This window comes from Ornithodoros turicata, chromosome 7 (genome assembly GCF_037126465.1).
Source record: "Ornithodoros turicata isolate Travis chromosome 7, ASM3712646v1, whole genome shotgun sequence".
NCBI lineage: Eukaryota > Metazoa > Arthropoda > Arachnida > Ixodida > Argasidae > Ornithodoros > Ornithodoros turicata.
In genome coordinates, this window is record NC_088207.1 from 43,430,597 (window position 1) to 43,456,451 (window position 25,855).

Below are 25,855 nucleotides of genomic sequence, written 5' to 3' on the forward strand. Positions count from 1 at the left end.
TCGAGACCGCATGGGGCCTGCTCTTTGGACTTTAGTGAAAAAGGTAACCTACTTACGGGCCGCCCACGACAGTCGAAAACTGAAGCTTATGAAGCTAGCTTGTACAGCTCCTGTAACGTATACAGGGTGTTTCACATAACGTGATAAAAAATCATATTTAAAAATCTAACGTAATAGTGGGTGAAGCAATTAAACGTAGCACAAAACAAAACACAAGCCCCACCTGAGCCCCCGATGGCATACTCCAATTGAATGATAGCAGTAGAAAGAAGGTACCAGCAGTGGTATTCGAACCCACACCCTCTGAGTGCCGGTCTGAGACAACACCAATTACGCCATGCTAGCTACCCCTTTTACTTTTTTTTTTTTGAAACTGACTTTAATGCGTCAATGGTATATACGAAATGCGGTGTAGAACAATAGATATGTACACTACGTAAATTACAGCGCTAGTTTCCAGTGACACTCCGCAAACAGGCATCTAAAACACAACACAAAAGCAATATAAAGAGCAATAAAGAGCAATATAAAGATATATAAAGGGAAGCACAGCACAAAACTGTCTCGGTAATCAACGGGTCCCGCCCGGAGGAGGTCAAACACGTGCAGCCACTTCTGGGACGTCTCCTCACAGGACGATTAAAACATCACCCGGCGAAAACAGCATTCTTCGAAATATTGGCCACGATCCTATAGGCGGTTCATTGGCGTCATATATCCTACGTGGGACCCACAACGCATATAATTCCAATAGGATTAAAATATCCCACGGCAGTGCGCTATCACTCCGCAGAGGAAGATAGCGAATTGAACGGGGAGACAAGAAAATAATGTGCGCTAGAAGACATCCTAGAAGAAGATGGCATCCCTACAGCAAAGAAAGGCATGTTCTATTGTTTCCTCCTCCGGGCAGAGGCGGCAGTTGAAATTATTCCAGGGAACCCAGAAGCCCTCGTCCCGAAGCCATGCGCGTAGCTACAACGTCCCTGTTTGAAGAGGGGAGAAGAAAGTTTTTGCTTTCGCCCTAATGTGCATGCTGCTCACACGTAAAAGGATTCCAAAATGGCATGACAGAACCCCTTTCGAGTGGTCCCGAACAGAAATTTTCTCGAAGAACGAACTAACAGAAATCGGAAAGAGGCGGCTACTTCCTGGTAGAAACCCCAGACAGGTATTGGTGTGTCAAATTGTGGACACAAATACCCCAGGAACTTCGTCACGAAGGATCGCAGAGATACAATGCTGCATACAGGAAGGAATTCAGTTGTTCGCGTACAAAACAAAAACGCCAAACAAGTTAACGGACAAACAGGCAAGACACACTTATGCCACCCTCTCTTCAACCTACCAAGCCACACAAGGAAACACGGTGACACGCACTCACCCTCGACGAAGTCTCTCTTACCGGTAGCCAGTACCGGTTCTCTCTTCCGGTAGTATATCTGACCAGCAATCAGAAGGTGTCGGTTCGAATCCCAGAGTTGGTACATTTTCTTCAACCGCTACTATTCAATTAAAAATCGAGTTGTCCGAGCATTATGTGGTCAACGCTACTGTAGTCAACGCTATTTGTCTCGGGGGAGGTTTTGCAACGACTTCTTCTTAGCACTTTTATCAAATTTATTTCGCGAGAAGTTGAATTTTCCCAATGAAGTTCGAAATTTGCCGAGTCAACCTCACGTGATTTTTTATTTTTCATTTTTTTAGAGAAACGCAGAGCGCATGTCGGATTTACCCCGTTCTATTGCAAAGTGCATCCACTGCAACAATGGTAACAAAAATGGTAAAAATAAACACACGAGAACTGTCGTTTCAAGACGCGCAAATTGCCGGCCGCACAAACATCTCCGACAGAAGCGACGCGAGGAGGTCATGTACCTTCCCTTACCCTTTTCCAAGCTTCTGCTGATAAAGGCTGCACGGTTGCAAGCCAAAGTTATCTAAAATATAAGAGCGAGAAGGAAACAGGAAGAGGGCGCAGGTGACCGTTTTTCTTCCCCCGCGTCTCGCGTTAACTTGGAGAACTGAGCTAGGCCGACGATTTGCGTGCCTCGAAGTGACTGTTTTCGCTTTTTCTTTTTTTCACGGCTATTACCAAAATACAATGGGGAATGTATTTTTTTGCAATGGGGGCAATGAGGTAAATCCGACGTGCGCTTTCTGTTTCTGTCGTAACGACGTGAGGTTGACTAGGCAAACTTCGGAGATCAATTGGGAAAATTCAATTTCTCGCGAATTAAATTTAATGAAAGTGATCAAAAGTAATGGAAAATCTCCCCCAACATATACAGCTTTGACCCCACGTTCAGACAATCAGATTTTTTAATACGAATTTTTTTTTTATGACGTTAGTGTGGAACACCCTCAGCAAGCTTATTCAGTGTACAGCCCGTTTATGACCGTTTTGTGGAATTCCACCAACCGTCGCGAATTTAAACTCTGTGAAGAGAAGGTACTCGCAAGAATTTCTTCGCAAAGGAAAGCTCACTCCATCTAGAGTGCGTTTATAGGCGGTCAGATACTTGTTGTGTGTCGATTTGTCGCCCAGAGGGAAGCACTTTGTTTTTTCACCCTCGCCGAGCATTTATTTCGTAGAAAAGAACGGGAGGTCAAAAACACAACACCGCCAGCAGCACAGCGTTCGACTTACGACAAACTTTCCTCGTAAAACACCTAAATCGAAGACGTTCGTATCCTGCCAGACCCCATCCCACCCTGCTAATGGGAGAAAACCCAACGAAATCGAATCCTGCTCTTCCTATACAATAAACGAAACCCATCGAACAGAAGTCATTCGCACACGGCAGGCGACCAACGCCTCTCCGTGACCGAGCACACATACAGTACACATAGCAGCACCAGAAGGACCCCTGGAATGCGAAGACGGCAAATTTGGCCACATTGCTGACGTGATTGGGGAAAAGAGGCCCCGGGACACCTTCTTGCTGAATTCGTCCGTATATGGGCAGGCGGAGGCATACAAGCGCCTTGCCTATATCTCTTTCTTTGCTTCGACGTTACGCCTGCCTGCGTGGCGGTGGCCGCTTCCTTTCTTCCTGTTTCTTTGTGGCGTAGGAATGGCATCCAGACCAAGTAGTTGTGCGTGTGTGGACGTCGCCTGATTTATGCCGGGTATTAAGAACCGGCAGAGGAATTCGCCGCGAAGAAGATGGTGAGAGCAAATTATTTTATCGTATAGGCGCCGGCTCCTGTGTGCGTGTGTGACTGTCAAGGAGAAAAAAAGGATGTGACGGTAAAGGAAAATGTGTTTTGTTTTGTTTTTGTTCTTTACGAGAAAGGGCACGAGGAACGAGACTAGATTGGTCGCCCTCGCGTTTTTTTTTTTTTTTTTTCTTGTATTGGAGAATTCTGGGGTAGAGGGGATTGCTTTCGTCTGAAAGAGTTGCACCGGCGTTGGATGAGAGGTATTGTGCCGAAACCATGCGTCGCACGCATTTTCGAAATGGTGCGTCGCAGGCAAACGTGTGACCGTCCCGTTTTTAAAAGCTCAGGAGGTCTGGGCAGTTATAGCGTAGTGACCTGCAACTTTTTGGAAAAACAAAAATTCGATAACTTGCTTTCGAGGAACCTGAGGGAGAATGGGTGTTCTGGAAGCAGCTGTGCAGTTATCGTAGGCTGCCTAATTTCAATATTTCTTTGGACGAAGAATTGGATGGGACGGTTCTCGTCCTGTTCTTCGTCCAGATTGTCCTTGTCCTGAACTCCTCAATCTAAAGGCGATGCTACTGTAGAGCACTCGGTGGCAAGGACGCAAAAAGGACGAAGAATAAACGAGCGCGCCTCAGTTTGATTCATGGCAGTCGTTCAGCACGGACCCTTGGTCTGTCCAGCTTAATGTACACAGCCATCGTCGTAATGACACCGGCTAGCTTGCATATACTGCTACTATGTTCTACGTAAATGTCACAAAGAGGTGTAGTCTCATGACAACGCGAGTCCGAAGTAAGTAAGTCCTTTCGTTCATCATGGCAGTCCCCGTCGTCCAGAACTCACAGTCTGCTTTATGTACTTTGCCTGCATCTCTCCAACTGGCTCTTTGTGTGAGCATTGAGTAAGTGGCTTCGCAATCTGCTAGGTCCACCGTGGAGCCATAACTTCTACTCGCGGTCACGGACCTCAAAAGCAATATAGTCCGCTGTCATTTTTCACAACCCCACCGGTGGTGAGTCGGGTCAATCTTTTTGGACGCTACGCACTCCTACCCTAAGGTGATAACTTACGCGCACGTGAACGCTTTCTACTCATATACAGCCGCTTATACGACGTGTATGAAGCACGAGCTTAGGGAATCATTTGTCACGGAGGTCTGGTACACACGCGGCTCTCAATGATGAGCAATAACTCCACCTCGATGTGTAAATAGACTGGTCTCCGAGAAATATATGCAGAGAAAAAGAGGGTGAATAACTTTCAAAATATGATTTTGATAAGGCAACATCTTATAAATGCGGCGCTTCAAACAACAACAACCATATAGCAATAATCGAACAATCACTGCTTGAACCCCTTATCAGTGATTCATCCAGAATCCCAAGCATGGAGGGGTGTTGGGAAAAAAATGGGGGGGGGGTCATTATTATAGTTACGTCATTACAGCTTAACGTATCATTACCAACATGTGTCTAAAGCTGAAATCTCAAGGGCACCCCCTGTAGTGGGGTCCACAGGTGGAAAAGTTAGAGGGGTGCCACTGAACATTTGGGGGGTGTTAGGTAGGTGTAGGGGGTCCAGGAACCTGACGCCAACGTGAACGGGGCAAACAATACAAAACGGTTCTGCTTCTGTATATGCACAGGGGTGACACAAATCCGCCATTGTTGTAACTACCCTCAAGCGGGTGTTTTTCGCAAAACTGCCATGTTGTCCTGGTCACACATCATAGGAAACGTCATTATCGGGTCATATGACTTTGTTTACATATCGGCTTAGTGCTTGCCAACATCTTCCGATCGGCTTATGAAGCCAAGAGATAAACGTTTTTTTTTTTTTTTTTTTTTTTTTTTTTTATACGGTGCTTCCTCCGCGGCGTGGTATAAGAGAACTGATGTTCTGAGGCTCGAACAACCCAGAAAGGACAAATACATACAAGCCTCATATTGCCTAAGAAATTAACGATGAAAGATGAAAGTCACTGAAAAGGTTAGCCAGCTGTAGGACTCGAACCCATATCTTCTGGATTACCGGGGGTAATCTCTTACTGGAGGTAGGGGCCGGATTACTGGAGGTATCTGACTCTCGCTTGAATACTCAGCAGCAAGGGCTTGCATGCAACAATGTTGCGGAACTTCGGGGGTGGAGGCAGGAGGTTGTTTCGAACCAGAAATTGCCCCGTACTTTGAACCACAGTACGGGGCTGAAACTCAGTTAAACTGAGGAGAAATCGATTTCTCCTCAGTTTAAGTAAATCGTATCGGTTCAGTGTGTCATAATACCGGGTTGTCATGACATCTTTGGAAGTGGTCCACAGTACGGGGCAATTTCTGGTTCGAAACAACCTCCTGCCTCCACCCCCGAGAGTCAGATACCTCCAGTAATCCGGTCCATATACCTCCAGTAAGAGATTACCTCCGGTAATCCAGAAGGTGTGGGTTCGAGTCCTACAGCTGGCTAACCTTTTCAGTGATTTTCATCGTTAATTTCTTAGGCAATATGAGGCTTTGTATGTATTTGTCCTTTCTGTGTTGTTCCAGCCTCAGAACATCAGTTCTCTCATATACCTCGTCCGCCAACAGCGGAGAGGGCAAGGGGGAAAAGTTAAAGACGGCAGGAACGATATAGTTCTACAAATCGTGATAAAAGCAACTATTCACCCGCGCTTTTAATCCGGGTCCCGTTTTTCGCTGCTGCTCTTGAGGTTGAGTAATTGATGATTGAGCTATATACTTTCTAGCGCGCGCCAGACAAAAAAAATACAAGAGTACATTATGTGTATATTCCGCGGTCGCTCTCTGTGAAAGAGATATGGGCGAATTCCGGGCGTTTTTCAGTCTCCTCTTCGATCAGCAGGAATGCCCGTTTCGCCATTATTGATAGCGTCAGGAAAAACCCTTACCCAAGGTACCCTATTTGAATTGGTGACACTGGCAGCAGCTTCGAATAAAATTAAAGCCCATTTATATTCTTAGCCTTAATATAACACCCGCGCCAGAAAAGGCGACGCCGAAATTACGACGTTTCTTCTTCGCTTCTCTTGTCCCCACGGATGGCTCGCTTTTGTTTTTGTAAGGCACGTCTTTTCTATTTCTCACATACATTGTTTCGGTGTGAATTTATGGCAAAGGCTGTCACGCAAGTTAACTACGCAATCAACTATGCGACTTATATACCTCGGACAAAGAATCCTATATATCTGCCCGTTTAATAGATTTGTGGTTGAATGCTTAATAGATGCGCTGGAAGCACAATATAATGCAATGCACAGGCATGAACTTTTTTGTTCCTATAATTATCATCATCATCATCATCTTGGAAGAGTATATGCATGCATTCATCGCCTCTCACACAAGACTCTGATAACGTCAAAGCGAAAATTAATACATTGCTAATTACCAGGTTGCAGGGACTGAAGCCGGAACAGAACCGAAAACCGCTTGGAACCCAATTTTTTTTCAGGAACCGTAACCGGAACGTAACCGCAAATCACCATCGTCAATTAACCGAAACCGTAACCGAAACCGAAACCGGAAAAATGTGACCTCAGTTTCCGGGTCATATGAAGCGATTCAAGCGTGAACAGAACAACTTTGGATGCGATGTTTGTATCGCCTTACAACTCTGATTAGTGGTATACATAGTACGTGCTTCTGTTCAAAACAACAACAAATTTATTGTGAGATGACTTCACGCTGTCGTTTGGCCTACTTTAGACCTACTTTACCTACTTTAGACCTACTTTACCTGCTAAGAGACCTACTTTAACAGACACTCCCCATTCAATGAATGGGGAGTGTCTGTTAAAGTAGGTCTCTTCGTCATGTGTTTTTCATTCAGAAGTTGTGTAGACAACATATAACATCTTATGCGCTTGGACCCACAATCGGATGACATGTTTTGCGCACGTCCCTTATGAGTTGTGTATCATTGTGATCAATTAAGATACGAAGCGTTGCACGTTGTTTGCTTAACCGCTGAACGTACGCAGTTTTTCTTGCCTTGTAGCCTGTTATAGCACGAGCGAAATGATTGTGCACGAGATAATAGAGGCCGCAACACATTATTTGACGGGGAATGTCGCAAACGGCAAAAGTGCGTCGGCAGATGGCGTGGCACTGCACCACCCTTTCGTAGCGTAACAGATGACTATGTTCATTTTTACCAGTTTACACTTTGTAACTCATTTTGCGACATCCACACAGCCTGCAGATACCATCCCAGAGAAAAAAAAAATACCGGCAACAGCAAATATTAAAACGGTGAATCCCTTAACCGTAACCGCTTTCAGACTTATGATACTGAACCGTAACCGTAACCGAACGGATATTCGTTTTGCTGTCAGTCCCTGCCAAGGTGAGATGAGGAAAGGAAGAGTGAACCATCACAGTGACGGGAGGCAACACAATGTGTCTTGTACAAAGAGAGTCCCATAGGTTCTCGCTCTGACTCGCAAGGAGGTCAATTAGTTCAACGGGGTCCCTCACACTCTTCACGCTCACTCTCTTCGCCTAACGATGCTTGGGTGTATGGAAGTTTGGTCATCAAAAGAATATGGGTTATTTTACCAACTACCAACCAACCAACAAGATATTTATTTTAATGACCAATTACGTCAGAGTTCCTTTTCCATCTTGGGGAACAGATGGAACTTTGCTAGGGCAATATCTATCGACAATAGTGGACTATGGACGCTTGGCCACAGAGAAGCCGCAGGAGTGGATGGCAGTCATCGCCACAGCAGCACAGTGTGGCGGGTGCATTGTCCTGATGAAACCGAACCCGTTTCCAGAGCATGTCAGCGTCGTTTGGCCTCGATGGCATCCCGCAAGCATAGGTCCCCGGATGATGGTCCACGCACGTCTTTCGAATCCCAGAAAACTGCGACATTATCTCTATGCCTGGTGAAGGAACACACGAACCTTCGGCGGTGTCTAGAAGGGGTGTTTTCACTGTTCGCACTGGGCTTTGTTCTCATGTTATAAGTGTTGCACCCATGTTACGTCCAGGGTCGCAAACCAGACACAGAAGCTCGTGGGATCTCCCCTGAACAGTTGGAGAACTTCCCTAAATGTGGCGTAGCGCGTGCGTTTTTGATCAGGGCGTTACCAATTTTGGCACCCGTGTATGGTAAAAACCTTGTGCATTTCAAGATAGTTTTCGCTAGAAGTTTTCCCTTCGCTATTTAGCTCCACCAAACTCGCCCGCATGAATATGCATTCGACTGAAGAGAGCCAACGACCCACACGTTGTATATTTAGATATGCCATGACTTCCACATCGCATTCTGTTCACGGCACCTCAACACTGTAATCAGGTAGACTGGACCCCACCGTCACGCGAGTTTTTATGGAAGTCAATGGAAGGAGCGTTTATCTATGACGCCATTTTGGTCACGACACTATTTCAATACGGGACGCCGACGAAACACAGCATTCTCCTCATCAGAGCGTCTCGCCAACTTTACAGAAAATTTAAAGGCGCGTCTTAACTCTAGAATGACCAGCTTTATATCTCTATGGGCCATGTAGACGAATGTAGTCTGGCTTCACTTTGGCAAGGGCAGCGGTTTACAGCCGGCCGCCACCCATTAAGATGCCCATGCTATCGTCGTCGGAATCTTGACTTGTCTAAAAGCGACACCCGTAAGATTCCCGCATCTTGCTTTACGATGTGTGCGTGCAGCTCGGCTTTGGAGAGTCACTTACGAACTCAGAGTATGGCATCGTGCGTGCATGACAAGCGTTTTTTTTAAGTTTATTTTAAAACTTTAGTGAGCCTCATGTGCACTTCGTTACTACACCCTTCCAGGGATATCATGTCTTCCAGGGCTTTCTCCGTCTTTTCAACCATACCTTACTGCGACGGGCACTACAGTTCGCATTTAAGAGCATCACACAGCGTTAAAAGGGATGACTATAGCATAAACAAGCAAGATGTCACCACATCTGAAAATTGAAAGCCTGCCGTTCTTTTAAGAACTATTCCAGCAGTGATAGTGATGAATCAAAAATACGCGGAATCCTCAAAATACGGGGTGAAGGTGTGTTCCGTATCGAGTGTGAAATTTTTATATCAAGTAAAACGCGTCCTCGCTGTCCAGAAAATACGCTGTCTTGAGCTCGATTACGCCGTAAGAAGAAGAACAAGAAGAAAGAAAAAAGAAAGAAAGAAGAAGGCAGAGCCAACTGGGAAGCAACGATACAGCTTCTTGTGCCCTATCTAGATTGTAATTACTCCTCATTTTTGTCTCCTAACTCTAAAATTCACTCCCCAGCGCTGCAAAGAGTTCGTAAATTTCGTATCAACTCCAGTCCCAAAACGAGCTAATGGTTGTGGCAATGCATCTATAGTCCCCAAAACGACCCAAAACTTATTTTTCCCTTTGAGTGTAGAATCGCCGATGTATCGAAAGTTGTAAACTTCTGAACTGCATGTTGAACTTCATCACTTTAAATTGTTCATGTGTTTGTATTTTCTGCGTGTAAGCGTCCTGGGGTAGCCAGTTCGACTTCGTCGTGAGTCACATCCCCATTTTTTTTCTTTATCACATCACCGTCACCATCAAGAAAGTTGCCTCTGTGTATATTTATTGCCGTCAATGAAATCTCTTTCCGACATAGTGCTGTGATATTATCACACATTGAATGTACCATATCAGCATCTACAGTGTATTCCAGGTGAATAAACGAATAAGAGCAACCATATACCCTGCAAGTACTACAGCCTGTTCTGTTCTGCCCAATTTCAGCCACTGGTATGGACGGCGTCCGCCGCCAAGGAAAATGAAATGTGGCCGGGTGTGATATAGATTGGTACGGGGTCCTCCCATTTAATCGAAGCCATTACGATGGGGCTCGTAATTGGAAGAAGGCTTCTGTAGCCATTAGCCAGTCCGAGCGTTTATAGGCTTCGATCCGCCAAGTCTGCTCAGATCAAATGACTGCCATGTCCGTAGTAGTGTAGGCTAATGGCCTCCCCTGGAATTCAGAGGAAGGGTGGAAAGAATCGGAGCTCAGTTAAATAGGCAACTCCCCTGGTCAGACGGTGATTGTAACTCGGCGCAATAACCGCACGTTGTCCATCGGGGCGACCCATCAAGCTATGCTGGCCTATAGCTGTTCTGTCTGGCTCCATAGATTCCCAAGCAGCACATCTTGGCCCCATATTGGACCAATACTGGCAAAGTCGGCCCAACATTGGACTAATACTAGCAATGTCGGCCCAATATTGGACCAATAGTGGCAATGTCGGCCCAATATTGGACCAATAGTGGCAATGTCGGCCCAATATTGGACCAATATTGGGCAGACATTGCGAAATTGGTGTTGCTTGGGTTAAGGTCTTCCCTTCTGGTCGTCGTTTTGCAACCTCTTTCCATCTATAGTTCCATACAAATAAGTTTTATCCAAAATTCTTCCAGATAAACAAGACGTCTTGCGCACGTTGAATGTTGCCTTGTATTGCACGCCAACCACAACGATGTGATAACGATGCGGCTGCTGAGGCTCACTCAGCCGACGTGATGCACTGATAATTTTCAGGAATCAGCTACTACGTCGAGTAAGGACACCGCGTAACTTACACAAGCAAAATACGTTCATCTAATGATTTTATGCTGACAAGGAAATGTCAGGCAGCGCCAAAATGGAACATAAACGCGGTCACATGACCTCAAGGTGACGTTTACTATCATGTGGGACCAGGACACGTTGGGTGGTTGGGAAGGCGGTTAGAAAATCTAATTTTTGTGTCACCCCTGTGGTTCTTGACAACCGAAGCGACACGTTTTGCAGTTCAGCGTGAGATCGGCGGTGCTCATACAACGGAGTACATGGTTAGGTCTAAGTTACACTAAGTTTCACGTGTTGAATAAGTTTCCAAACGCGCGCGATTAAAACGAGCGCTGTGTTCTTCAACCGTTGATGCAAGTACAACGATGTCGTCCAAGTAGCAGAGACAATTAGGTCGCCTATTTGAGATTACCGCGAAGCGTTTTAACCATCCATTCCAAAGTGGAGGGACTATACGACGAACTTCGGAGGCCATCAGGGGTAACAAATGCCTCTCTCTCTCGCTCTTTTTTTTTTCTTCAGTATTTGGGATTTACTACGATTGGTCAATTATGAAACCGCATGTCGATGGAAGATAACTATTTCGTATTCTGAAGTGAATCTAGCACTTCACCAATGTAAGGGTCTTGCTTTATGATCTCATTCGGAAAGGCCACATTAGATACCTTCTTAGGGACGAGAAGAACAGGAGCTGCCAACGAACTATATGACTGCCGTACAACTCCTTCATCTTACAACCTCCTATACGACATTCCTGCATATAATTTAGAATTTTAAGTCCAAAGGAAATACGTTTCATGCTGGCCCTGTGCCATCCAACAGACCCTCAGACGGCCCCGTCAGACGGGACTATTCACAAGGCTGACGTCGGGCTGGTGAATTCTACCCTTCTCGCTGGTTTTTCAACCCTGGTTGTGGATCGATAGACAACTTTCAGTCCTTCTCCTGGTGTAGTTTTCATTTTTTAATTAGTTATTATTGTTTTCCCTCCGGACTTTGCTAAACCTCCCACTGTCTAATACCCTCTTCAGAGATTTTTCGTTGCATTGCGTCTTGACCTGACCGCTCTGTGACAATATTTATTGGACAATATTGGTCATTCAATATATCGTCAAAATGAGAGCATCTTTTTGATTACCATAGATTGGGTCGCCTATTTCCGTCCGAGGGAATGCGCGCATCGGGCACATGTGCGCGATCACAGGTCACCTGCCGGTCGTATTTCATGGGACGCGCCTTTTTATACGCCGAAGCGTTTGTAGCGAAATAGCGATCTGTTTTTAAGGACGGCAAAGAGATGGACGCCGGCGTGTTCATTCGCGGCATGTCCTTTTTTTCTTCGCCATCTCAGTCTACTTGCACGGGAGCGGCTACGTGGGACAGAATGACCGTAAAATGCCCGTCCCTGCTTCCTGTATAGGAAAAAGCCGCGCAGCTGTAACATGTGTTGAGAGACATAAGACCAGGTTCTGCATAAAGGTAATATGCGGCACATTCTGAAAATCGTAACTTCTTTGTATGTGTTCCGAATGCCGCTAGTGTATCTTGAGCTGAGACCCCACACAAGCGTGCAAGCAACAGGTCCATGAAGAAGACCGAGAGACACGGACACAGAAGACGACACAAGCAAGTTCTCAGACACAGCAATAATTTATTGACTCATCCCAACTTAAAAGCTAAAAATCTACGAAGATTTTTAGAGCGAAGAGCCATTAAATTATTGCTGTGTCTTTTGTGCCCGTGTCTCTCGGTCTTCTTCATGGATCTACACCTGTCAGCCTGCACCCTTTCCCTTGTTACAAGCAACAGGTAGCAACATTCGTGAAATCCTTCACGGATAAACTGCTAATGTTGTGCCAAGCTGGGTGATAGGGACAAGACTAATAACGGAAAGGCTGATGTTGATGTTGGGTGAAAAAATAAAAGGAATACGCTGGTGTGGCTTATGTGTTCTATGTTATTTCAAACGGCAGGTGCTGTCCAACTCTCAATCTGTACTGTAGTGACTTTCTTTACCATGTTTTTGTTTTTTCATCAGGCTTTTTTTTTCTTTCTGTTTATAGCTCGATTTGAACTTGTGAGAGTGTGAAAGAGATAAAGGTAATATAATCAAACGTAAAATATAAAATAATATAGTTTCGCATCATTATAGTGTACATTATATTACGGATGTGCTACAAAAAATATCAGATTTACGTTCCTGAGTGTCTGTCTTAACTGTCTCATCACGCCCAACGTAATCAAATCGTCGATTCTCTCACAGTGCACTAAAGAACATGTTGACGATGATGATGATTTGATTTTTCATAGCGCACAGAAAACTGCACGAAATAACGCACGCACGCGAAATACATGCAGCGAAAAAGGTATGCAGGTCCTAAAGGTCCGTCTTGCTAGAGAACATTCCTAAAATATTTCCGGAAAAGATCGGTTAAGAGACTTTTCGTAATGTTCCCTCGAATTAATATCGATTCTTCTTTCGGAACCTTGATTACACCTCAAAGTGCATTTTCCAAACGAAATTCAATGATATCTGAAAACCCTCTGAACCAAAGTTCCCTTCACGTCTTTTCTTTTTTCATTGGATGTTTAAGAAATTTTTCCTTGGGTCTGAACGCCTGAGGTATAGCAGCTGAGGTACATGGGAGTAGAATATGCCTGAGCCGTATTCTTTTAGCTAACTACGTGACCAAGGGAGGGAGGTATGTTGTAATGTTGCGCCATGATGAGTCGGCAGCGAAGGTACAGGAGAAAAGAGGAGCCAATAAAGCCGAATCCGTTCAGACATACGCCAGGACACGTTCACAGTTGCCAATCCGTCACTTCGACCTTTCTTTTTTCCTTGATGCATAGATGGTGCTGCGAAGGAGTACATACCGGTTTACGCCCTATATATTTGCGACACGTCTACACTGCAAAAATGGAACCACCACACAACCACATAACGCACTCCTATAGCCTAATAAATGTACCGTTCTGTGTAGTCATTAGCTTCGAGCGTGTTTTCTGGTGGAACCCTGTTGGACCATCAGCACCTCTATTTCAGAATGTATGGTCAGTACTCTTCCCAGTTCCTATACATCGTCTGACATGGTGCTTTTCGAAAGCAATCACGGTGCCCGTGAGAACATGAGAACGCCCGATCGATTTGCATCTGCCGTCTGCATTTGGCTGTCGTCTGCCATTTGCGTCTGCGTTTGATCTATAAAAGTGATTTGAGGGTGGAACTACCCCGTCATATATAACCAGCGCACCTTCTGATGGCCATATAGGAGACCTCCAAATGATTAGCCATCATAATTTTACATATAGCCAAAATTTCGATCACTTACCGTCTCACGAAAGGGGGTCGGGGCGGGCATGTTTAAAGCTGTTAGGGAAAAAAATTGAAAGGTTAGCCATGATGTAGGATTGCTATTCCCAAAAGCAAACACAAACAAACAAAAGGAAGATAAAGCAGCAGATGTTGGTTGACGATGTTCAACCCAGCTGACACTTGGTTGGTTTCGTTTTTCCCTCTAAGGAGGACGAAATAAACAGCTGACTGACAGAATGCGCGCGCCTGCCCATTCGGCTTCAACCACTCGGTCCGCAGTCAGCGAACAGAACAGTAGGATTCACTGGTCCTTGTCTAACAAGGGTTATGGGCCCAGAAGCGTAGCCATAGGTGCTGGAATAGGGAGCCCAAGTTATTGGATCGCTGCTTCGACGGACTTTCGTTTACTCCTTCGGCGCCGTCACGAGATACGATGGAAGAAGTTGTGAAGAGCAACCACATCGGAAAGCTTGAAGGGTGAAATTACCCTACGTGGAGATTCAAGGTATCGCTCTACCTGAAGACGAAACAGTTGTGGACAGCCATCGAAGATGACCCACCCACGGCTACGGACGCGAGAACCTCATGGATTAAGAAGGACCAAGAAGCCCTCAACATAATCGTTTAGACGCTCTCGGCTAATCAAACTACCTACGTCATCAACCAAACCACCACAAAAGGCGCTTGTAATCGCTTGGGAACAAGTCAACCGAGGAAGGGTACTCGAGAAGAAGCTAGCCCTACGACGTGAACTTAACTCCGTGAGGTGGGGCAAAGGAGAGACTGCTGTCCGGTATATGCAACGAGTCGAATCGCTTGGAGAGCAGCTTCGAGTCCTCGCAGACGGGATTGAAGACTCTGAGATCGCTTCAATCGCTATGCAGGGATTGCCCAAGTCCTACCACGGCGTGGCGCGAACCTTTGATGTTTGTTCGGCCTCTGAGCATACTCCAGAGAAAGTAAGGTACGCCCTCCTACGTGAGGAACAACGACAAATCGGCAATAAAGTCACTGATGAAGCTGCCTTTAAGGTGCAAGGTTATCGCAAGAGGAAAGAGGAAGACCGACCAAAATGTTACCAACGTGGTAAACCAGGGCATATAGCAAGGAACTGCTACTTCAACTGAGGTACATCGTCTAGGACCCCAACGCAAGGCGGAAACTTCAGAGGGCGAGCCCGTCCGTGGACACGAGGAATCCAACAAAGGGCAAGATTTGCAAGGACTGATGACGACGAGTTGGTCAAAGATGAGCGAGACTTCGCCTTGCGGACCACGTCGCATGAAAACCCCGAACCGTGCACCGGGTGGTCAATTGATTCAGGGGCGAGCAGCCACATGACCATATGCAAAGACATCCTACGAGACTTCAGAGAAGGCAGTACCAAGACAATAGGTCTTGCCGATGGTACAGAGATTGATGCCAAGGGAATTGGTAGAGTGGTATTCAACGTCACAAAAGATGGACAACAAAACAGGCTAACGGCGACAGACGTACTGTGCGTGCCCACTATGGAGGACAACTTGATATCGGTGTCCAAGCTAACGGACAAAGGCATGGACGTCAGCTTCTCAGGGTCGACCTGCCCATTCGGCTTCAACCACTCGGTCCGCAGTCAGCGAACAGAACAGTAGGGTTCACTGGTCCTTGTCTGACAGTAGAGACACACAAAATTAGGAAGAAATACAGGAAATGACAGCTCCTTCATTAGGAGGTATCAGAGAGTGCCCAAGGACTTCACATGAAACAATCAATGAATTGCTATAGCGAGATTTAGAAACGGGATGGGTGGCAACGCTACACCTTCAGAACAAAAAGCGCCGTAAACTGAAATCTCAGTACAGGTATAGATTTCACGCATGCGCGCTGAGCTGAAGTGCGCGTTGTGTACAATTCGTTCTTTCTTTTTTTCGTTATCTCTCTCTTTCTCTGCCAGCTTTTTAAGATGACAAAGAGCTTCTTTCGCCCCCCCCCCCCCATCTTTTTTTTTAGAGCTGAACCTTTGGATTTAGAAGTGAAAGTGATCTCTGAACCAGGGTTATGCAAGACCTCATTTTGTGGAAACACAAGGAGTTGAGAGGCCAAGATATTGCTGTTGGAGTATTTCCTCGTTTGTAGTTGAGAGAGACTGATGGCGTCTTCGAATGGTTGCTTCCGATCGCTCTATAGAGCGCTCTGGAGCGAAGTTTCATCCTCGACTGGTCGAAACAGAGCACTCTCACTGAATTCGACGAGTTCATTTGGAGCTCTTTCCTCCAACTCTGAGCGCTCTATAGAGTGCTCTCACGAACGCCGTCGGAGCGGTTGCAAAATCTGGTTGGGTTGCGGTCACGTGACTGCGCCAGCTTCCGCTGCGGAGTGTTTCTGTTCCGTTATGACTATCGTGTTCTGCGTTTTGCGTCGTCGACGTTTTGACTACAAGGTGAACACCGGAAATGACGTGAGTTAACATTCCCTCTCCGCTCGTCTGCTCGAACCGGCCGCATTCGGCTTCTGCACGATTTCTCCGGCTCGAAGCTGGCGTGTGAGGCGGTCTGACACGCTCCAGCTTGGAGTATCGGGACAACCAATCGAAGACGACACCATGAGTGATGATGATATGTGCGAGGTAATAGACAGTTTTAGCAAACCGTTGGTAAGGCTATCGTGCTTATCGGAGCCAATCGCTGTCGTGTGTGTCTCAGAATCTTATCCTCTCATTGGTTCCGGTTGATACGGTTCGACGCAAGCCACGTTATCAAAGGATTGCTAAAACTCTCTAGCTGCTACGACAGGATCTGAAAACAACACGGGCACGTCTCGCTCGTCGACGAAGAAATCCCGCGACAATCAACATTTTAGTTCGTTGCCGAATTACAAAAGAATATTGAAAGCTTGAAACACCATTTCACAAACGCGGTCCTCTCATCACTGCATTCCATCGCCCCATCATCATCATCATCATAACGCAGCGAACAATAATTTCACAGCCGTTCTCCAATGAATTTCGCTTTATTTTTTCTCTCAAGCTCATATCATCTCTCCCCATAAGCAACAATTATGCGAGCAACGCGATCGAATCTCATCTGAAATGCAGTCGAAGTCCTATATAACGGTGTCTAACATTCGCAGAGAGAAACTCATACGCAGTGGAAACAAAGGCGAGCCGACATTCCAAGCGAGCTTTTCGTGTGACAAAGTCCCGTGCGAGGGCGCTCTGAAACATTCCCCGTTCAAGCAACAAGAGAAGAGCTCCCTAATATGCCGAGCGGGGGGTGTCATAACAATCCTGCATATTATTATTACTCGCCCCTTTTCTCTCGTGCGAGCCGTATTAACTGACGCGTTTATGATACGCCAAATAAGTCCAAAGAAAGAGGGCGAGTTGGAATAGGGAAATGAGCGTAATTAACCGAGCTTGTGCGACTGTCGTCTGCTACCTTTTGCTGCGCGTCTGCGTGAAACGGTGTCGTCTGGTAAACGACTGCGGAAATGCTCCCGCAAAGTGTGTCTGCTTCATATAGCGCGTGAGTCTTGTACAAGCATGGTAAACACGAAGAACGTATATAGAGGGGAAATGAATCAGAACCATTTCGATAATGAAGTGAGTTTTACGTGAGTTACACGCTAGGTGAAACTTGGTGTATAGTGCGAGCTCGGTAAAAACCAGAGAGTCCCGATGTCGGCGTGGATAATGCACTATATTTTGGAGTGAAAGCACAGGCGTGTATCGAGACGCTCAGATGTGTTATCTGGAGCGAGATAATACCGTATATAACTTGGGGCTTATACGAACGGAGACTAGTCCCCAAAAGCCTCTGAGCTTCTGGGCCTCACAAGGACAGTCTCAGTTCGAAATATCGGCGTTCTTCGACCTTTCAGCCGTAAACTGAATATTTTGTTCAGTTCTTCTTGCCCCCCCCCCCCCAAGCAACGTGCCGCCAGTCTTGGAAGGCAGACCGCTCATCTACAATTACTCGAACACACCTTTCGCCACTCTTTCTAACCAGCCCATCTTGCTGCGTGTGCCCAAATTCTACGTACAACTAATGACATCATTAATCACAATAAAGCCATGATCATCTCTCGTATCCGTCACGTGCCCCGTCATTAATTTCTCGGCGCCTAAAAATAGCGTGCATTTTTCCTGCCAAATTTCTCGAACTCACACCCCCAGTATACCAGGGAAGGCCTGTGGCAGTGATTAAAGGAAAACGCTGAGTGACGGAGTCATCCGATCTCTTTCGAGGACGATTTATCAATGGCCCACTACGCTGTCCCCGTATCCATATGAGGTACGAGGGACATTTGTCTTCAGGTTTCGCGAGAAGAAGCGCTGAAGAAGTGGCGTCCAGAGTAAATAAATATCCGGAAGTGACGTGGACGGGATGCACAAGGAACGGCTTCTGCGGGGATCGTGACTAATTAGGGAAGAAAAAGGTCGACGTTTCGAACGGTTTGGTCATACGCGAATGTCTTCGAGGGAAGTCACGAGTTTACGACCAGGGTTTCTAGTTAAATATCACGCAGTATATTTCTCCTTGAAGTCGATTGATTGCTCGCGACCATACATGGTAGATAACTTTGGCACACAAGCAAGGATGATTTGGCAAAGACTAAGAAATCAATGAGAAATACTTCCAGGAGGTAGGCATAGCGTTTCCACTAATTTTATTGTTTCGACAAATTATTTATAACGACAAAAAATGCGGAAGTAACACGCACGTGCTCTACAAGCATATGAAAAAATTACAGGACGGTTACGATTGTATAACCCGAATTTCAGCGGTAGCTATTGTGTGTGGATGCTGACACTTTTATTGCTGATATATGCGCAACTACTTTAGAATGACGAGTAATGACTTGTGATCAGTGAAGTTAGTGCTGATGTGTAGAGCTGGGATTAGCGGGACAAATATATTACTAAAATCGGGACAAAAGCGCCGAAAAATCGGGACACTTTCCGGGACAGCGTACCCATCTCTGAGTACGTCAAAACTGCTTTTATTAGCTTTAGATTATTTTTAACTTTTTTGCATCACCGAAACCGAGGGTTTTGTGATGCGATTTCGCGAGACCTTCCCGTTAACAGTTACCGCTGTAAAACGTACAAGGGTCATTCAAGGTTGACAGATACTTTTATTTCTTTAAATACAATGGAAAATTCATGAGGCACCAAACTACGTCAGTTTTTCGAAGTATATTCACCGTGCGCATCTAAACACCGCCGCCATCGCTGTGGCAAATCTTTGATGCCTTTGGTGTATAGAAAGAGAGTGAGTGAGAGAGTGAAAAAGAAAGAAGTCGGCTGCTGTCGTAGCCATTGTATAGGAAATCTATCTGGAGGGCTTCATCTGTGTGGAACGTTTTTTCTCCAATGTGCTCTTTACACGGCCCAAACAGAGGATAATCGCTTGGGGCTAAATCTGGGCTGTACGGGGCATGGGGCAAAGCCTTCCAGCGCGTGGGAGGTGGTGGGTTTCGGCTAGGGCTGCTACCGCCAAATTCGCCGTGTGTGGCCTGACACACACAGGCTTTTTTTTTTTTTTTGCTGATTGCGTTTCGCACGGTACCCTTTTATCAACGTGGAGTAGTACTGGGCATTAATCGTGACTCCTTCCTCCAAGAAGTCCACATTGGTGAAACTCCCAGGAGACGTGCTCCAGAAGACAGTTCCCATGGGCTTCCCAGCAGACGGCTGCATCTTCCTTTCCTTTGGAGGCGGGGGGGTCTTATGTCGCCCATTCCATGCTGCTTCTTTTTGTCTCTGTGGTGAAATGATACATCAATGGTTTCATGACGTGTGATGATTGATGGCAAAAAATTCATCCGCCTCGGATTGAAACCGGTTCAATAGCTGCTCAGAGACTGCCATGCGCGATCTCTTCTGGTCACAACTCACAAGTGACGTGTTGGGGAACCAATCTTGCAGAGACTTTGCGGAACAGTAATTGTAATGATTGTCTCCACACTGCCGCCACTTATACTACGCGGGCCTGCAATGTCCACCAACTGTTACTCGCCGGTTCTCGAGGATGGCTTGCTCAACGCCTGGCTCTCTGCTGGCTTGCATAATTATAAAAGCTACGAAGTTGTCCCAGTGAGAACATCTGGTCCGTTTGGTCACCTGATACCGGAGCTGTTTTCAGAACAAAAATCCATTCGAGAGATCGTCCGCAAAAAATTCGTGGAGGAACACAATTTTTTTTATTTATTTTGTTCATTGCGCATCTTCGGAGACGCGTCTTTCCTTCACCCCCAATGTGAGAGGGTGAAGGAGCACAGTGCCGCTTCATGCGCCGAAGATGAGCTTTAACTTGCGGAAACAAAACAAAAACAGATGTATCGGGTGACTCTATCGAACTGCCCTTATCTTGAGTTGCATTTTCTGTTTTCTTTTAATCGTTCTCCAGGACGCAAGAGGTGATGGTGTGCTCTTTCACCCTCTCACATTTGGGGTGTAGGAAAGACGCGTCTTTGAAGATGCGCAATGAACAAAAAAAAAAATGGTATTCATTCACGAATTTTTTGCGGACGATCTATCGAACGGATTTTTGTTCTGAAAACAGCTCCGGTATCAGGTGACCGAAGGGACCAGATTTTCTTATTGGGACAACATCGTAGCTTTTATAATTAAAAAAGTTAATTATTGAAAGGTAATTAAAACATTGCCCTAGGAATTTACTAATGCCCTCTTAAGGAGTGCGCTTAAGCATATGCTATATTGCAATTGATCTCGCTGATCTGATTGCTTGCATCTCGGAAAAAGTGGGATATATATATATATTTCTTTAAAAAATATGTCCGCATTTAGCTGGGACACCCTGTATATGCAAAATATGGGCACCCTTGGATATCCGGTGTTGAACAGAAAAATTAATGAATCCGATGATGTGCACGGGGCAAGACGCGACAATTTAATGTAATTTAAGATTGATGCACTTTAAATTTAATGTAATTTAGAAATGGATAAGTCAACTACTAGGTGGCTTTATGCTTGTTCCTCAGAGATTTCTTTTTTGTATATTGCTAGGATTTTCCAGCAAATGTTCCTGCTTTCTAGGACATTCTCAGCAAAGCAGAAACGCACGCAAAAGCGAGCGACCAGCGAAACATCACACTGGCAGTGCCTTGTTTGCAATGGACGGTGGAGCGAAATAGTACCGCGTTCTGTGTGGTTCTATTGCACATCATGTTGGTAGTGGGCTGAAGGGGGTTGTATAGGGGCCCACGGGCTGTACTTTGTCTGCTTGGATTGCAAAAACTGATTTGTATAGTTCTCTACCACAGCGTGTCTCATCTTGCCCCACGCAATGTCTCGTCTTGCCCCGAGGGTTGGGGCGATATGAGACAACCTGCATTTTTGAATTTCTTGTTCTGTGTTTATTTTAGATCGGCTACGTCCGTTCTGCGTTTACGGGTCAGAAGCTCAAGGCCCCTGAGATTGTGCCTATGGCTAGTTTTTTCTCTTTTTTTACACGAAAAATAAAAATTCCATGTTCAATTGCAAAGTTGTGCCACATCTTGCCCCACCTTACCCTAATACGCTCAGGACAAATTATCATTGAGAATGATAACGTCCACTTTCCAGATTATTACAGACAGCAATTATTTTGCGTTTTTTTTTTTTTTGTATCTATGTTGTTCATCAAACTGAAAATTCTTGAAACTATAACCGGTCAGACAATAACACAAAAGTCGATTGCATTTGAACGTTTCTGAATATTCACTTTGAGTCTACTTTTTTATTATTTATTTATTTATTTATTTTATTTATTATTTGGCCGTACTCCGCAGATTCGCGAGGGCAGCGAGGGACTCGCAAGATTTGTTTGACCACTCATTTTCACTGAGAGGGAACAGTCTAGCCACCGTTTAATTGATTACACGTAGGTCAATGCCCATTCCGGTGCTGCTAATCGAGTGCGGACTATGAAGCTGGCTTCTGCGAGCCACATATCCGAGTTCGGAGAAAAATGAACGTCTAGGTCGGATGTGCATAACGCCATCTCCAACTGGGTGAGCGAGGCCACTGGGATTCCCAAAGGGAGAGAGAAAAGAGAGAACAGACTGTAATGGAAAGCTTATACAGCACAACGGGGAAAAATTTATAAAAGAAATAGGGAGAAGAGACAGAAGGTAGTCCTCGTCTCACGATGGAACACCGCATTACTACTTATATTCGTTAATGAGGCAGCTGACAACGCTGATTTTGGAGTTGTATTATGTGCAACAGCCGTGTTCAACACCGACTCATCGGTGTACGCATCACGTAGTTTTTCACGTGCGCGGCATTATCTCCTTCCTCTTTATAATAACGCAACGTGCAGTCCAAGGAAGCTGATCGCTCGCGAGGTCGCTGGCTTGCGGAAAACCTTACGAACACCGAGCTGCTCTCCGTCCTCTTCTCGGAATATCAGAATCGGTATCCAGGGAAACACCTTGATATGGGATCGGCCATATTGAGAAGCGACGCTTTCGTCGGTGAACGTCGAATGTGCCCAGAGAGGGAGGATCGGTTGCCAGGGCGACGCCAAACGGAGCAACACACCACCAGGAAGCCTGAGAACTCGGCGTGATGCTACCGCAACGAAAAGCCACTGCAGACATTTGACGGGAGACGAAGACAGGAAGCGGGGAAACGTGCGAATGCCTTGTTTCTCCCTGTTTGCATAACGCCTGCTTAGGGACTCTGTCGTACAAAGGACTTTGGGCCGTCGGACTGGATGCCAAGGAAATGAGGATGCCCGTTCAACGTCTCATCACTGTTATTTTCCTGGCACGTCAGTGCCACCCTATATCGAAATCGCTTTTTTGAATTAGCGTTTTATTCGAAGTTTCGTATATTGTCCCTGTAGTAAGGCATGCGTTTCGAACCGTGTTATTCGAACTGCACTGCAACCTGACTCATGGGCGTACCGAGAGGGGGGCAAAGAAGGGCCGAGCCCCCCCCCCCCCCCCCGGAGCTCCAATGTCGCTTGTGAAAAAGTGCGTTCTTTAGTCATATGTCGTCATGATTATTCTCAGATGTCATAACAGGAACCTCTTAACACTCGTACAGTCCGCAACGACCGCTTCCAGAAAAAGAGGTGGTAGGGTGGGTGGGGGAGGGGTTGCACGCTTGCCCACCTGGAAGCACTTTGCCCCCCCCCCCCCCACCCCTGGAAAAAATCCTGGGAACGCCCATGACCTGACTCCGCTTAGTGCGAAAGGTGGCCATCACGAAAACCTGTACACCACAGGGAAAAAAAGGAAGTAACTTTAGTCATTTGGGGGATTAGATGCATTGCAACAACTATTACTCCCTTTCTGTACTAAAATGCACGGAAGTTTATGCGAAGCTTGGGGACCCTGGAGGGAAGCGTAGGGAGTGTTGGGGAGTAAATTATGGAGTCAGAAGACTTAGGTGGGGAGTAATTGCAATTTAGGGGGACTAGAAGCTGCAATTGCTCCCAAACTTACTCGTTTGTCAGAGTACAGAATAAAGCCATTTAACCCAATTACCAGCGGCATGGCCGAGTGGGCTAAGGCGTCCGCTCGTTGGCTGTAACCAAGGTCGTGCTGAAGACTGGGAGGTGGAGGGTTCGAATCCTACCGCCGGCTATGCCGTCTGAGGGTTTCCCTGGGTTTTCCGAAGGCTTTCCAGACGAATGTCGACACAGTTCCCCATGAAGTCGGCCCAGGACGCATACTAGTCCCCCACTCCTTCCTGCTGTCCTCTCTCCGTCTGTCCACATCTGTACGCCGCTCATAGCCACAGTTGCTTCGCGGCGCTAACACCCAGTAAAAACAAATTTACATTTTTCTCGATTTCGTTTTCTATTTTGTACGAAAATTACAAGATTGCCGAGGAGTTTATCACCAATGTTCATTTGCTTGCTTGGCTGAGTATTTGTTAGAAGGCCGTCATGGTACTTTGCGCACTTGCTTCTTTTTGGAGAATATTCGCTTTTTCAAATTTTTTTCCGGTGCCGTTATAACCAGGTTTTTGCTGTACGTGCTGAGGTAATGATTAACGCGCTCAATAAGGAGACCATTTAGTCTGAGAGGATGCTACGCATTCAGAGCTGTTCCCTAAGTGCAAATAGTAATAAATACGCAACACCATGGTTTCGCATGCTTGCACTTTTTTGAAGCGTTGGGAACAGAACAAAAGGGAGCATTCGATCTGACGACACCTCGCGTGCTGACGCGTTGTCTATACTTTCGGAAGAGCTCAGCGTGATAGGCGTCGTCACACCGAATGATTTCCTTTCCCAGAACGCATGGGAGCCACGATATTGCAACACCGTGGCTTCTATATGTTCTGTGTGTTCTGTTCCGCATGAATACGATCGAGAAAGGGGTGACATCTTTTCGGAAGACGCGGAAAGGAGAAAAAAGAAGACAATACCATCAACACAACCTTTCGCCGATTATTCTTCAACTGTTCAAATTTTTTTTTTCCTCTTCAGTTTATTCAAATAAAAGACATTGCGATGTATTCTCTCTGAATGCACCTACAGCGTAACATGAATAGCGGTCTGGCAACCTGAAGAGGTAACCAACACTGCGTAATAAAAGTGTAACGAACTTCTGTAAGTGTTGACTTTCCATTCCATCTGTATTTCTCTTACCCTATCTCTGCGTGTTTATTAATTAGTAGTAACTTAAAAAAATCAACGTGAGGGAAAAATGTTGCTCGAAACATTCCATACACATTACAAATATTGTAGCGAAACAAGCAATGAGGCTACATGTTCCCTATGCTGTGTCGCACGTGATGTGAGAAGACCGATAACATCCTGCAGATAGAACACTGTGGCTTTTTTAAACTTTTTTCTCTAGCTTCCCTTTTCACTCTTTCAAGGGTCGTCAAGTGTTACTCTCTCGGTATCTCCCGAGTTCAGCAAGATTACAGAGTTCTTTTCTTTCTATTTTTTTATATAGCAAGCCGACATACCGTTTTGCTGACCTTTCCTCTTTTTCTTTTCTTTGTTCTAATCAATATATCCCCCCCCCCCACCCTCCCCGCCCGAGTTGAGGCGCTGGAAGTGTGTCCACTCACATCTGATTGCGTCCGGTTCCCTGTTCTGAAACGAATCTTACGCAAGTTAAGGACGTCGTTGACGTCAGTGAGTTTTGTACCCGGACTCGTTATGAAAGCAATCACTTTTCTCCGTAGCGTAGCGTACACAGGAAGGCGCTGCTATGGTGAAAGGTAAGGCACGGATGTTGAGGAGTATCGCTGATGACTTTTTTTCTATGGGATACAACTACAAAAACGGAACGAAAAAGAACGCAAGGGCACACATATGCAACACGGGGTCGGCACAGGAACTGTGACCTGAGCCGAAGATCACTGTAGGCCATTGTTGCCTGCTGAATGAGCTGCACCACCACAATTATATCGTTTAGCGCTTATAAAATGAATCTGGACCGGTCCCCGGCCTGCCGAAAAGGTTTCAGGAGGGCGTAAATTGCTGTTGCAAGAGAATGCTAATGCTGCAGGACTTCAAATTTCGAGACCGGTACCATTCTAAATGCTGGTTTCCCTTAAAGCATGATGGAAAGTAGCTGTTCTGAGGCTGGAACGCAAGCAGTTGGATTAGGTTCCTTAATAAACCATCAGTAAGCTGTTGCGAGCGTAACGTAGAAGTCAACGCGCTAGTTTAGAAAATTTGGTTTCGAGTTTTGAAAAAAAAAAAAAAAAAAACACTAACGCTTTTTTTCATTCAGTACTGTTGAAATTCACGTATGCACCATACTCTTACACCACCGTGCTTATATGCACGATTCGATATAGCCTTTACATCACCTTAACATAGACGGCGAA

The 25,855-nt window shown here is 45.8% G+C and overlaps 1 protein-coding gene across 7 annotated transcripts in view; it reads right to left on the bottom strand.

The window, feature by feature from the left end:
- The window catches only part of LOC135401169 (S1 RNA-binding domain-containing protein 1-like), a 209,641-nt gene that overhangs the window by 114,055 nt on the left and 69,731 nt on the right, over nt 1–25,855 (bottom strand). Inside the window, exon 1 of one of the 7 annotated variants that reach the window (XR_010424736.1) lies at nt 14,078–14,107. The exons of the other annotated variants lie outside the window; for them this stretch is intronic. The gene's annotated coding sequence lies outside the window, so the exon portion shown is untranslated. Of the gene's footprint in view, nt 1–14,077; nt 14,108–25,855 lie in introns of those variants that run through there. 7 annotated transcript variants of the gene reach the window in all.